We start from the raw sequence: 15,641 nt of genomic DNA on the forward strand, positions 1-15,641 counted from the left end.
TTTTTTTTTTTTGCTGTGTTGTTTTTGGAGGAAAAAAAGTCTACTGGTCTTACTAATTTTTTCAGCATAAATATAAGCAATTTGTGTTGGGGAAGAATTGAAGATGTGCACATGTGTTAAGAAGGCCGCGATTTTTTTTTTTTTTTTTTTTTTTTTTAACATTTTTTTTTCTCCAGATATTGCTTTCCATTCCTCACAAACTTTCCTTGCTTCAGACACAACATGAAATGTTTACGCAGTTCATGTGCAATTTTAACGAGCAATTAACTTCATCAATGAATAAGTAAACAGTTTTTGGGCCGGTTTGTAATTGCACGGAGTGGTATTTGTGTCTTGAGACTACTGTTTTTTTACATTGTAAGCTTTATTTCTGTGGGCATGTGTGTAAAGTGTGTGTGTGTGAGAGTAGTTTGTGGGTAGCTTTGGTTTATGCGTGTGTAAATGTATCGTGTTTGTGTTTCTTGTAGATGATAGGATACACTCATTGTGCCATGTGTTTGTAGGAATGCTATTTATATATGTCTGTACATGATTGTGTGTGTGTGTGTGTGTGTGTGTGTGTGTGTGTGTGTGTGTGTGTGTGTGTGTGTGTGTGTGTGTGTGTGTGTGTACTGGCTCCAGCGGTCTGCTTCTCATGTAAAGAGATAGCATCTTCCCACAACAGATCAATAAGGGAATATTTCTAGAATCCCTGCCTCTGTCTCAGATTTAACCAAACTGTGTGTGTCTGCTCATGCAAAAAAATAAAGAACTAAATAAAAATAAATAAATAAAAAAATGTGAAGAATACTCTGGCTGACAACCTCACTTGCGTCCTGGTGGTTAGGTTGAACTTTGCTGCCCTTATTGAATCTATTGGCATATTATCAGACAGAAAAGGGGCGTAGAGCCGCGTTTTGTTTCGTCGGTGACGTCGTTTGGAGCTGTGCTTCCCGTTGGTTTGTGACCCGTTCATCAGTCAGTCTATTCCTGCGATCAGCCCCGGCAGCTCACATATTTGGCAGAACCGCGCGTCCTCTCTAGAAAGATGCGCTAAATATCGACAAACATGTGGGTACATCTCTGTCTTACTCAGACATTCTCCACCACTGCCCCCACTCTTCACCTAGTTCGTGTTCAGTTGCTGTAAATTGTCCTAAAGGGACAAAGACACACATGATTTATGGTGCCAGATATGATTAAATCCCATGTATTTTTGCACAGTGCACACATTTTTTTTTTGTGTGTGCATGCGGTGCCTTAAGAGGGAGCCAGTGGTCATTAACGACTGAACAAACAGCATGTTTCCTACTTATTAAAGACCTTCATGATTCGTCCACCCTGACTGTCGTGGCCGCAGCGTCTTGGCAACCGAGAACAACCTGCTCCGACTGAAAGTAAAAATATTTATCTAGGAATGTATGTTATGTCTGCAGAAGGCCTGCATGTGTGGGAAAAAGCAGTATGGAATTGACTTCGGCATTTTCTGGGAAATTAGAGCCCTGACTGACTGGGTGATGGACTGAACGGTTTTCTAGAGCTATAGCTATTCAGCCTGTCCTTTACAGGGTCATAAGCAGGTTATTGACAGCATATTAGCAGAAAGAGATGAAGGGAAAAATATCACTGTATGATAATATACTTGGATCATCTAGACAGCCTTTTAAAGTTAAATTTTTCATGGCAGCATTTTTTATATTGGTCGATTTTAGGGGTTACACTGATGTTACAACAACATTTGGGCAATACTTTGTATGGGTAACACAGATATTACGGTAAATATTTATTTGAACATTTATGTCACTGCACAATGAATTTGCTGGCAATAAAATTGTGTAAAATTAACTTAAGAAAAAGAAAAAGACAAATCAACCCCTGTAAATGCCACCCTGTGTGTCGGTCAGCAAGGCCGACAGTGGCTGGTACTGATGTTTGACTTTTCATCACATACAACCAGAGCCCAAGGCGTTGTCCTGAAATATCAGTCGCCAAACCAAAGGCAAAGGAAAGGCAACAAACTGGCAACAGCTTAAAAAATGTCCCACAACTGCTACGCATGTGATCCCACTTTGCTGGGTGATGTTTGTCACAGAGGCCCAGCTGTGTTTTTTTTGGGCGGGGGTTGCATCTTGTGGTTCATCTCAGCGGCGCTGCTATAATGAATTGGCCAAAGCTCTGTGCATGCAGTCCATGCAGCATGCCATGTGTTTAATTCACCACCTGTATCTTTTGACCTGTTTACTTTTTGCTCAAGAGAGTAACCAGACCTGTTGGTATGTGTGCCCACACTCTTTATGTCTTGCAGAGGTTTGGACACTAACAGTTCAAGGTTATTCTGCAGTTCAGCACAGTCCGGCTCACAGATAATTGTCAATAAAATTGATCTTTGTGATTTATTTTTTTTTTCTTCCCTCCACTCGCCTCATATTTTTCCTCCTCCCCTCCCCTAGCCACTTCCCTTCACTCCCTCACTCCACTCTCCTTTGGCTGTGTCCTTCTCTTTCATCTTAAGCCACATAAGTCTGCTTCGACTGCCAAGAGCAACCAGTATCACTGCTTGCTTTTTTTTTTTTTTTTTTATAGTTTTTTTCCTCCTCCTCTTATGTTCTTCTCACAGTGCACTGAAGCCATGTCGCAATTTCTCAGTGAGTTTTGATGCCTGGATGTCTCCTGTCTGGGTCCATCTCGTCTGAGCCGCAGCGCTGGCCCTATGCGATCTGAACTGCGCTGCCTCGCTGCAGGTCAGCCTTCACGGCCGATTAGTGTCGAAGCGCCACTTTGGTCACAAGTTGTCGGGAGCGCTTATCGTGAAGATCAACAGCGATCATTCTCGCTGCTGCGCGCTCTCTCCCTCTCTTCCTCTGTCTGAGTCCTCTACATCGACTCCCTCTTTCTCTCTTCTTTCTGTTTTCTGCCCTCTCCCCTTTTGACATTACTTCCCTTCCCGCCCTTCATGGTTTCCCCCTCAAATCATCATATTTTCATCTCTATGTTATCATTGTCATCCTTCTTTTCTCCCACCTTTCAGTGTGTTTGTTTTTTTCCCTTGTAGTCCCTTTTCTCTTATTATTGAGATCAACTAAAATATGAAATCATGAAAAAGGAGCTAAGATAGTACAACTAAACCTAACCTTTGGTGTTGATTCGAGTCTGTGGTAACCTGCTGCTATAATCTCTTCATTTGTAACATCTGTGTAAGGGCTACAGGGGAATGAAACAATGTGCCATTTACTGTGGTAATGGGTTATACAAACTGTTTTCATATTCATTTGGTTCAGTTTAATGTAATCTATATATAATTTGGCCACGCCTTCTTTTGTGCACAACTGTTAGTTTACATTTGAGCACAGAAAAGACCTCTTGTTTGGTTTTTACTAATCAAAGAACATTGAGTAAGCACTTCTGCAAGCTGGCAAAAGAACAGTTTCGTTCAGAGGACAAAGGGGAGGTAATAATTTGACACTGTTGAATAGAAAACAAAGTGAAGACCATTGATTGGTCCCTGTTGGGTTAAAACAGGCTGGCATGAATTCAGCCAGTCAGCTCAAAGTCATTGGTTGTGGGCTGCATTCTTTCTAATGTGTTTTTACCTAGGCTGAGCTGGCTTTGCGCTCTGATTTTTTTATTTTTTATTTTGGTTTCATCCATACATCGCTATGTATTGTCTGCCTATTTCAACATACACAGATTCAGTTTGTATTTATTTGCTCTCTCCTCAGTCATCCCTCTGTCCCTCCTTCTCATTTCATCTCTGTGTGCCGTCAGGCCTCGTCTGTGGCGAGAGCAGAGACGAGTCATGTTTGGCTTGTCAGTATGGCTGCTAGTGTCAGTATCTGGAGCTGCTGGTTCCTCTGACAGTGCTGGAGGGGCTGCTGGTCCTAGCAGAGTGCAGCCGTCACCCTGTGACACGCTCAGTGTCACCGATCCCCTCCGTCTGGTGACACGGCATCCCCTCCTCCTCCCCTGTCCTCGTCTTTGCTCACCACTCCACTACAGTCCCCCCCCTCCGCAGCCAGTGGCCTTTTCACTGCCACTCTGCAGTCAGTCGCTCAGTCAGTCACTAACTGCCTCACTGAGGACTCTTTAGTAGGAGTTGACCTACATGTGTTCTGAAAGCTGATACTAAGATCTTTGAATTGATACGATTCTCTTGGCTTTCACCTTCAGCCACCTCTACAAGGAGGGCGAATCATCTGTCGTCTCTCACAGTTTATAATGTCCAGACTCTGCAAAACAAGCCCTGAAGATGGAAACCAATATCTTAAACATAAACTTTTATTTTTCTATCCACATGCAATTTGTCTGGCTTTTAGACCAGATATAGATAGATAGACCACAGGTCCAGTCTGGCTCGTCGGATGGTTCTGCACAGTGTCACAGAGAAACAGGCCACGCTGTTCAGACTTTTGACTGTTTGCTCAGAATTGTGTTGCAACTCGTTACTGCTGGATCACGTCATGAAAGTCTGAACCTTTAATTTCTTCTGAGCCGGGGATCTAAATAATTGTCAGTTTTAGAGCCTTAATGCTGGCAAAGAGATTACACATGCCATACTTCAGGGAAGTAAAGTGGCACAGTCAAGGAGCCATGCCAGCGCGTTTCATTGATTCACCAGTGTAGCATTTCTTTGCAGTGACGGTAGACTGAATGTGGAAAACAAATGAAACATGCTGATGCAATTGCACGTGTGTTTCTTGAGCTACCTTAGGCATCACTCTTTTGTAAATAGCTGGTTCATTAAGTGGGAATCTTTTCAGAATTGACATTATTATATTTAATGTGGAAGGATTTTTAGTTTGACACCCAATGTTAGTTAAAAAGAAGACAGACAGACAGACAGACAGACAGAGATAGATAGATAGATAGATTGCACCTCAGTGCACAGCAGGACTAAATATGTGAGAGATTTAATCTGGCCTTGGCGAGTGTACAGCAGTGACAAATGGATGCTCACTGTGAAACCCCCTCATCCAAGAGACAGTATTAGTTTTTGCTTTAATTACCAGCAGCAGTAATGTTTCCTATCCATAACTGTCGGCCTGCTAGAATGCAGCCTGGCAGAAGGGTGAGGGCCTTGTCTTTTCTCTCAGTGGGCCTCCTGTCTCTTCTCCCCCACAATCCGCCTATCCCCCCCCCCCCTTCCTCCCCCTCTTCCTTCTACTCCCCCTCCCACCTCCTCTGTGCCCCACCGCATCTTTCATTTCAATATTTCAATATTTATGCCTCATCTCAGAAAGTTCAAAGTCACAGTAAGGAGGCATAACTTTCTCCCGCCTCCCCGCCGACAGCACAAGACCCTGCCCAGTGGACAGAAGAGAGGAAGGGCTAGTGACGGCTGGTGTCCCCTCCTCTCTGCTGGTCACTCGTGACAGCCAGAGAGGGAAGTGGCCAGACAGTTGGACTGTCATCAGTAGGGGTTTTAAAGCCAGTAGTGACAAACCTCTTTAAAATGTTTTCTGCTTTTAAAAAACCAATACATAAATAAAATAACAAGTAATTTAAAATGTGTATACACGTGGAGGAAAAATCAGCCTCACATTATTAGGTTTTTAATACCCTAAATGGATGATATTTAATATGCAAGTTGAAGCTGATGTCAGTCTGTACAGATACAAGGCTGGACACACCTAGTCGATATTAGATTGCACAGCATGTAGCACCTCAAAGGTCCAGGGGCAGCAGTAAGGTCCCATGGGTGCTGCTGTTATCTGTGTCTGAGCCCATGTCAATGTGTGGGTACTTTCTTTTTTTTCTGTGGGACTAACTGACCATCTCTTTAGAAAATCCAGAGCCAGTTTTAATAAATAAAGTGCCTGACAAGTCTGTCCTTTGCCATAAAGATCTCCTGACAGGCGCCGTCTGGTAATAGATTAGCCTAATTACAGCGTTGCTGAGTTTAGATCACAACGTCACGTACTCAGCCTGTCGCTCTAATAGCCATTACAGCCAGCACTCTCCACTCCCCTCGTCTTAATGTAAAGTTGTAAAAAAATATATATATAAAAATAAAAGAATCAGAGAGCAAGAAAAAAAAGAAAAGGCCAAAAGGAAAAGGTCGTCCTCATTTGCATGTGAGACTTCATTAGAATATGCGAATATGCTAAGGACCAGAGCCGGGCGCTTTGCATGTGCAGGTGATGAATGGCCAGCGCGTCGCAGAATGGGCTGAGATGGAGGCTTCGTCACCCTCATCTGCATAGCGTGCTTTATTTACTTATTTATTTATTCATTTACTTTTGAGTGCCCGCTCTCTTTGATACATCTCGCGTCTGTAGATGGTGACTGAGGAGGCTCGTCCCAATTTACCCCACTCGCTTCCCACACGTTTGTACGCACACTTCAATGAGACAAGGTTTTATTAAGTGGCTGAGTGGGAACCTGGGAGTTTTCACAGAGGCTTTCTTTGCTCTTGAGTGGTGTTGGTGGTGGTGTTGTTTGTGGCTTATTTACCATTGTATCCATTGCAGCATAAACTTCATTAGGCAAGGTATTAGAAAAGGTGGCAATTGGCTGTTTATTGAGCAGCGATTCAACCTGTGGAGCATCAGAAAGTGTTGGCAGTGGGAGGGAGGCCGGCACTCGTTTGAGTGAAACCTTGCAGGGTGTTTTTTGTCGGGGGGGTGGGGGGGTGGAGGGCAAGTTTCCAGAGAGAAACTCATCTCTTCACTCTTCTCTGTTGCTGGGGCGGCAGATGGTAGGTGTCAAGACAACGGCGGCAACAGCCAAACAAAGACATCCTTTGTGTGTGTGTGTGTGTGTGTGTGTGTGTGTGTGTGCGCGTGCATGCATACTTTCTGAGAGGTGTAGAAGTGCGCTAGCTTTGAGTAGGAGGCAGCAGCATCTATAATAACACTTGAACGGTGCATTGTGTAAATTCCTAAGCTGCACTCTCGCTCAATCTCCAGAAAGTCCATTGTTTTTATACCATTTGAGAGCGCTGACACCCCACTGAACCTCTAAGGAAATATTCACTCACTTCCAGGTTAGAGAAAGTACTTTTTAATTCTGCCACCCAGAGATGACAGGTGTCACATTTTACATTTCAACTTTCCTTACTCAGAGAAAGAAAAAAAAGTGTGAACTTCCACTTTGAGAAATCTTTCCTCTCCATCAACAGTTCCAGTTCTTTGAGCCTAATAAGTCATTCTTTGATAGGATCGCTGAATATTAGATTAGTACCAGAGCGGTTTATTTTGCTCCTCTGGAGTGTGACCTTAGCTGCCCTTCACAGAGGCGCGAGGATAATGAGAGTGGTAGCTGGCCGACAGACAGTCCTGACATCCCAGCTACGCCCTTCACTCAGCCGGCTGAAGAAAAACGTCAATACAGAGGCCTTATGTTTTATGGATTGTCTGCTTTAGCAAAACTATTGTGAGAGAAACACAACTCTCACTTGTCATGTTGCTTCAGTTCTTTTTAATGTGCGAGACCACTCGCCAGAAACAACAGCGGTCGAAATTAAAGGCTGTCTTCTGTGCATCTTTTCAGTTTTCAGCACCTTCAGCCCTCCCTCCGGCAATTGCTCAGGGGTTAACATGGTCACCAGGTGTTCTTTGAGTTACTTAAACTTCTTTTGCATCCTTTTTCAAATTTTTTCTTAGGAGCAGTAGTTTGGTCTGGTTTTTGCGGTTTATTAACATTTGTCTTGCATTTCTGCTAATACAGTGTAAGCGTGTGTCACAAATAAAGTTATTCTGGACCTTTAGCATCGGGATTTCAGTGCGTTTCCTTCTTTTCATATTAAACCATTGTTTCTTCATCCTCTTTTTTTGTACATTTAATTTGTTCTCAGAGGACGCGCAGATGGAGTGTATAAGCAAACAGACTGAATAAATCATCTTTGAGCTTCTTTCCTTTTTTTTATTTCATTGTTGTGGGTGCGGGGGCGTGATACTGGGGCTGCTATTGGTTTTCATCCCCAGGAGGCACAAGGGAGGCTCGCTGTTGTAAATGGACCCTAGTGCAACCCTGTTATCTGCAGCGTAATGTACCCACTGGGGGCCCAGAAAAAGGTCGGGAGGGGCTCATCACAGTTCTTGGTTCATGAAGGAGTCCAGAGGGTTGCAGAGGTGAAAGGGGGTGGCTGGTGTCTCTTCCCTCAATTACACGGTTTAACAGAAGCTGCGACCCTGCTGGGGTGTTTTCCTGTTTATAATGAAGCTAGTCGTAATGGCAGCGGTCACACGATCTGGCTCTCGGACCAAAGAGACAGTTTTTATTTCATCTTTTTCCTTCAGTCAGTCACACTCGTGTGTGTATATATAATACCATTGTGCCAAGCTTCAAATAACACATGTTGCCTTTAAGAACCTCTTACATGAATTCTTTCAGTATGTCCTTTAATTGTATCCATGTTAAATGCCGTTCTGTCTTTCGGTCCAAACATAAAGTTTTAGCACTGGCGTTTAAAATCTTATCCCGTGTGATGTCTTTTTGCTGTCTTAGCAGTATTATCTACTTTATAAAAATATATTCAGGGTTGTAAAGTAATTTTGCTTAGTGCTAGATTCTGTGCCAAAGCGGGCTTAATATTGAAGAAACACAAACAGACTCTTATTTCACTCCCCACCCTTCACCTCTTCCCCAGCATACACCACACACGCGCGCACACACACACCTGAAGAGACCATATAAACATAAGGAAACCTGCATTACAAATTACTGCACATCATAGAAATTGTGCAGCAAGCTTTTTAAAATACCAGTGCTGCCAGTGAGGCGCTTTGTAATTTATCCCTTCACGGCTGTTAGCTGCGCAGCGCAACGGTGATTTATTTGGTTTAAGAGAAGTTTTGTTTAGAGAGATAATGAGCAGGACTTCTCTTTAATGATTTAACACGGCGCAGTGGAAAAGAGAGAGAAAGGGGGGGGGGTGGATAAAAAGCACATATATTTTTCATATCTTTAACTGCACTGCAGAGAGGAAGGGAAGGAAGGAGAGAAAGATGCATTAGCAACAGAAGCTAACAGCCTTTAACAACCGGCGTTTTTTGATTCATTTTGTTTTGTTGTGTAAAATGAGACTTTTTCACCTCCTCCCAGCACAGCGTAATTTTAGTATGTAATGTATTTCATTTAAAATGTGTCTCAGGACATGTTCTGTCTTCGTAGCGGATAGTGCTCGCCGCTTTTGTTTAATCCATAAAAGTGAATCATATTTGTGCTGATGCCACACATGCTATGCCAAGCTTTTAGAAATCTGTTTTGAAAACTGCTCCAAGTTGTCCTGTACCTTGTTCTTTTCTTCTCCATCTCACTTTTCATCTCGACGCCGAATACGGCATTATTCTTTCTTGTTCAGCATTTTCAAGTTTCTTCTCTCGCTCAGGATTTAAATCCCAAATTAAAGGAGTTAATTAGAAAATATAATGAAGCTGAGTAGCATAATATGCAAACAGTGCTATGACGCTCAGAGCTGGGGGCTCTGTTAACGCCGAAACTGCCATCGGCGCATAGCGATGATGATATCAATAATAGATTACTTCATCAATCGCCGTTCTCTTGAAGATGGAAATGCGCTGTTGGGAAGGGACTGAATTTTTATTTTTCATTATTATAATTTTTTTTTTTTTCCCCCTGCACTTTCTCTCTCCCTTCCTGTAGCTTGGAAAATGTCTGTTTCATCTCACATTAGCGTGTGCTCTGCATAAGTGCAGGTGGAACTTGCTCTCCCTCTAAATGATCCTTTAATGGAACAGTGTGCACTGGAGCTGGGAACTCTATGGGGCGCTGCCACTGTCGATGAGAACTTCTCCTCAATCAATCCGTCAAGCCCCATCACCTGCCTCAGCAGATGATCCAAAAAAACCCCTTTGGAGAGGCGAAGTGAGCTTTTTATGTACCTCCCTCTAAAACTAGAGGACGCGCGCGGGCCTGTGCGCACACACGAGCGGCGGCGTCACAAGTGAGAGGTGTCTGTTTCAGTGAGAGCCCCGACGTTGATCTGTCGTCAGAGAAACGCTTTGCCTCTTTTATTTTTATCGGGATCATCTTAGAATAGATCAAGTGCTTGCTTTAGCTCAAAAACACAAAATCAGTCTGGATGCTTTATTTGTTTATTTTTTCCCTCCCTAATATCTGTTACGTTATGGGACGTTTCCATAAGTGCATCTCCTATAAGCCTGAGCAATATTGATGTGAAGTCGCCTCTCGCTTCTGTCAAACAGAGCGACAACACCGCAAACTGCATTTGCCTTTGGTTCTCACCTTAGTTCACGTTCACTCCGACTTATCCAGATACTCCATCATGATTTCTCATATTCCTTTATTTCCCTTCTTTCCCTCCTGTGGCTTTTCTTTTTCCACCCTTCTATCACCATCTATCTCCACATCTGCAAAATTTGACATCACATTTAGTTCTCCCCCATCTACCGCTATGGGCTGACTTGCGGAACATCCATTAAACTCAGCCTGTAAACTCAGCAGAATCCCTCCTTTCTGAGTCCTTATTCTTGATGTCTGCCTGTCTGTCTCTGTGTCAGAAAAGCAAGTCGCTCTCTCTGTCAATAAATGTCTTATCTTCCGACTTCTGGTTCCTGTCTGTTTATCTGTCTGTCTGACATGTCGGCAGCTGTCTCGGCGCTCCAGGGTTGCTGTCAGCCAAGTGTTGGTTTCTGTTCTTCTGTCAGTTCACCTGCCTGTCAAAGCTTCGCAGATTAGACATGTCAACTTACCTCCAGGTTTTCCGCTTCTCCGGGATGGCTTCATAATAAATAAATAAATAAATAAATAAAATAAACAAGGAAAAAGCACATTGTGTTTACTCTGAAGAGTGAATTAGTTGTGGCGTAGTGGGGTATTTTTTTTTTAACCCCTATGGCTCTTCCTATTTGGTTGTAAGCATAGCATGTGCTTGTAGCATCCTTGAACTAATAGTGTTTAGTTTGTGCAGCATGTCTGCTCCATATGGAGCATTGTCATTAGCTGCAATGATGTTATACATTAAACACATGCATAGTACTGTGTGATGCAATTTGTGTTTGGTGTGTCTGCAGTGATCTGCCATCACAGGTGAAACTCAGCTGATCATGTTGGACTTGGATCTAATAAATCCTGAACAATAGTTATTTCATAATGAAATGCAGGAAGACCAGCCATCAGAAAGAATTGAGTCTATACTATGAAAACTCCAAAAATGCCTTATGTGTCCGATTGAAAAATACAGCTGCTGCTATTACATTTTGTTTCATGGCGGTAATGTCTTTTTACTCATGAATATACTGTTTTTACATGCAGACGTATCACAGTTATTGTGGTTTGCGTCAATGTGACGTGTAGCTACATTTTTCAGAAGGTGCATGTCAGATTACTCTGTAGGCCATGCTGTTAGGTTATGGCATAGGGTATAGAAGTAGTATGAATCAAGCATTACGCTGTTGGAGTGTGGAGGTATGAGGATGCATTGAAAAGGAGAAACTGAAGATGGAAGTGAGGGGAGATAAAGGAAGCTGAGATGGAGGGAGGAGTGTGCAGAGGGGAGCTACCTGCTGCTGATGGCAGTCAGAGTCAGTGAAGGATGGAGGGCGATCCAGCTGTGACATTAAAGCAGCAGGTGGAGGCCATCATTAGGGCTTGCACAGGAGGCTGGATGAGCCCGCACACACTCATTTCTTTGGGGCCCAGCGGACCACTGCAGAGCCTGTGTGTGTGTTTGTGTGTGTGTGTGAGCTGAACCATAGTGCCATAACTTCAGAGTTCAACCCTACCTCCCGTTTCGTCTTTTCCCAGATGGAACTGCTCTTCCTTGCCGAGGTTTTCGGTGGTTTTGCCCAGTGAGGGTTGAGCAGTTCCTACATCTGGTAGCTCTCGTAATGGCTTTTCAGTTACCTTCTAACCAAGTAAAGTACACGTCTTTGTTTGACTTCAGCTTCATTTTTCACCTCATAGCTTTTCCCATGTTGCGTTCTGTTGTTGCCATGCACAGCAGGCAACAACCTGGATGCTCAAGCATCTTCCCGTTGTTCATTAAAATGTTTTGGAGAAAACTCTGACTTAGAAAACAGATTCTGTCTTCACTTTTTTTGACGCACACGTAGTAACAGTGCATGAGCTTAGCGATGTAACTTGAATACAGTCACATCAGTGTTTCTGCAGACTTCTCTGATTATTTGTTGACACTAGTTTCTGTTTGACGTTGAATTTGAAGTTATTTCTGACTTAACAGCTGTCCATTACTGCCACTATGAGCACTGGTTCACTTCCCTTGCATTGCCTCTCTATTAATAGAAAGATGATAAATACTCACGTGGGTTTTTGACAGTCAAGTGTCACTGTCAAGACCTAATGAAACAAGTTGAAAGCAACTCAAGAAAAAGTTGGAAAACTGTCTTCTGTCCAATCTGGCTCCAACCCACAATGCCTCGTGTACAGCTGTTGGAAACAGGACTGTGTGATTTGGGGGCGGGTGGCCACGGTACGTCTAAGCGGAGATTTGCTTGAGGCCTTTTCTTAGATCTCCCATCCCTTCTAGACCTTTAGATGGGCCTATCCAGGAACACCATTAGGCAAATGAAGTTGTTTGTATCAAATATTGACATGTTATCTCTTCATCGTCAGGCAGCGGGAGGGAAGAAAAAGAGAAAGATTGTAACTGTGGGTAATTGAGCCGTGTCTCCCCTGCTTATCGGTAAAGCTTTGGCACGTCACGGACCTAACGAGCTGTGGCGCGCCGATTAGTCTGAAGGGAAAGTCGAACGTGAAACACCAGCGCCTCGGTTTTTCTTTTTCTTTTTTTTTTTCTTTTTTCATATCTGCAATGGATATTATGAGCCTCCCTGGAGGGCAGAGGCACAGCCTTATTAGTTCAATTCATGGGGGGAAGAGAATTGATATGGATGAATGGCATGTTAAAGTATCCCTTTGTTACAATAACCATCAAGGCTGATGGCTTGGGCTGATGATGCAGCCCAAGGCAGCAGGACGACAAGCTGAGGCCTTGACCTGGATGGCAGAGGATGCACACACACCAGGGGCAGGGGGCTGATTACAGACTGCCTTAAACAAATGGATTTGCCCCTTTAACATTTAGATATGGGATCTTTCTGTGTGTAAAAGTGTGTGCGTGTGTATGCATGAGAAATTGGGGACTCGTGGTGTCTTTTTGTGAGCAACGATTGCTATTTGTCTGTTTTTGTATCACTATTTGTGCATATATGTGTGTTTGTTCCCTGCTTCCTTATCAGAGCCATTTATGTGTATTAGATAATCACATGGTGAACAGCTAATTGCGATTTTGTAAGTTTGTGTCTTTGGAATTTTCCATTTGTGTATGGTTATTTAGGTTTGCATGTGTGCTTATTGCACATTTATGCATCTTAAGATCCGTGTGTGTGTGTGTGTGTGTGTGTGTGTGTGTGTGTGTGTGTGCGCAGCCTGTGCCAGGTGCCTCCACAGGGCATTAACCGACTTGCACTCGTGCCACTCTGAGAATAATCCAGTAAAAAAAGGGGTGAGATGAGAATCTCTCAACATGCCAGTTTAATTTGTACCCCTTGCTATCAAAGAATGCTAATTAAAATCATATTTTGCATATGTCTTGTCTTTCATGCGCATATGCAAATTGCCCCTGTTGCCTTTCAGCACTCTGTAATTAGGTTTATGAAGGACAGCTGTAATACATAATTAACAGAAATGTTTGCAAGCTCTTTTTTGCTCCACGTCTAAACACGACGACTTAAACAAGCACGCGTGAAGTGTTCCAAGGCCGTGCTATTCTCTCAAATGTATTGATTAATTCTTTTAACCCCCCCCCACTCACCCACCCTCTCAGAAATGTCTTAATTATGCTGTTTGTTTATTTATAGATGATCGTGTCAGTCAGAGGCGCTTCCAGTGGGCCAGAGAGGCTCAGCATTTTGATCTTGCCATTCTCGCCGATTGGAGCATACAGGATTTAGTCATGCATTTGCTCCCAGTTTAACTCCAAGGCAGCATTCTGGACGGATGGATGGATTGAGTTAGAGCGGATTGAGAAAATCTTGAGTGATGATAACGAGGCAAAATAGTGGAACATGTTTGAATATTTATGTGGTAGTGTTAGTTAGAGTCGGCCTCGGGGGCCTTGATGACGGACGGGACTCTGGGGCCATGATGGGATGGAGGACATAGCCGTGTGTGTGTGTCCAGACGTTGGAGGAGCTGGGGTAGAGTGGGGTAGTGACATAATTAGTGAAATAATTATGCTTTTGCTTCATGAGAGACTGAAAGCTTCAAAAAGGTACAAACGGGCTAGCTGAAGAGAAAATAGAATGATGTCCTTGCAAAGAAATGAAAAGTGAAAACATCCATATGAAGAAAAAAGAAATTGGGAGGAGCGAGACTCGGGGGAACCAAGCATGTGCAGCGACAGTGCCGACCACATGACTGTTGGTTCAACTCCCGCTGCCTCTTTTATGTAGCTCCTTCCTCAGCTCTCAGATGTGGTCATTGTCTCTCAGTTGCACAGTAATGGGAAGTGATGGGTGCTAAATGAAAAGGCCAGGGGATGAAAACACTGGTGAAGCTGCTTGGATGTCAGAGTAGTTAGTCTTGTCATCCGTTCATTATGTTTTCAGATTCTGTTTTGGAGACACGGTAAACTCAGGGCGCTCGACAAAGTCAGGACATTGTGGTCACTGTCAGACGACAGCACCCTGGTATGTTTGAGTGTGTATGCGTGCTACTGCAAGTACTGCAGATACACAAGCTTATAAATCCTCGCATATGTGTACACATTTGTGCCACACATTTATGTACAGCATTTTGAACAGTTCACCTACAGCAGTACTTATTTACCCAAACCTGTTTATTATCAAAAACTACATATGTAAGAGAAGGATGGGTTCATGTTGTCTTGCAGTTATTTAAAACAGTTGGAAAACAGAAGACAAGCAAAAGACAATCCCTCATAATAAAGGGAAAAATAGATTACCAAAACAAAGACTTTGCAAGGACATCATTCTACATAACTATTATGTTTCAGTTGAGATAGTATTTTTAGGACACTTCTGTCTTACTTCTGTGGTGTTTTTTAGCCTTTAATGAGAGAGGGCAGTGGAAGGAAGACAGGAAAGGAGGGCGAGAGAGAGCAGGGAAGACACGTAGTAAGTGGCCTCACATTGGCCCAGTAGTTTAGTTTAAATCTGCACATCAGAAATAACATTTCACATTGAATACTATGTGAACTGTGAACATTTAAAACTTGTTGCGCCTCTGGCAACACATAGTACTAAAGCCTTTAATGTTAAAACTGACAGTTAAACATTGACAACAGAAAATGCACAAAACAAGGTTTGCTAGAATTCTATTTTATTAAGTTCAGTACACCAGAGTCAGTGGTCTGACATTTATGGACACTGTTAGAGTGTCAAGAAAAGGTTTCTTAGCACAGTCTACTATTTTATACACTGATTCTTATATAGCGCTTTTCTACTCTCCCGGAGTACTCAAAGTGCTCTATACAACATGACACATTTACCCAATCACTTTTTTCTAAGCTTTGTAGTGCTTCCTGACTAACATTCATACTCCAGTGGATGCCTCAAAGAGCAACTTGGGCTTAGTATCTTGCCCAAGGATACTTGGCATGCAGACTGGAGGAGCTAGGGATCGAACCACTAACTTTCCGATCAGTAGATGACGTGTTCTACCTCCTGAGCTACAGCCACAAGTATATCTGTCGGTTT

At 43.1% G+C, this 15,641-nt stretch overlaps 1 protein-coding gene across 3 annotated transcripts in view; it reads left to right on the top strand.

Annotated features, from left to right (window-relative positions):
• The window catches only part of znf407 (zinc finger protein 407), a 161,583-nt gene that overhangs the window by 53,009 nt on the left and 92,933 nt on the right, over positions 1-15,641 (top strand). The gene's annotated exons all lie outside the window — the stretch shown is intronic.

Source organism: Simochromis diagramma, unplaced genomic scaffold (genome assembly GCF_900408965.1).
Source record: "Simochromis diagramma unplaced genomic scaffold, fSimDia1.1 OVJJ01000618.1, whole genome shotgun sequence".
NCBI lineage: Eukaryota > Metazoa > Chordata > Actinopteri > Cichliformes > Cichlidae > Simochromis > Simochromis diagramma.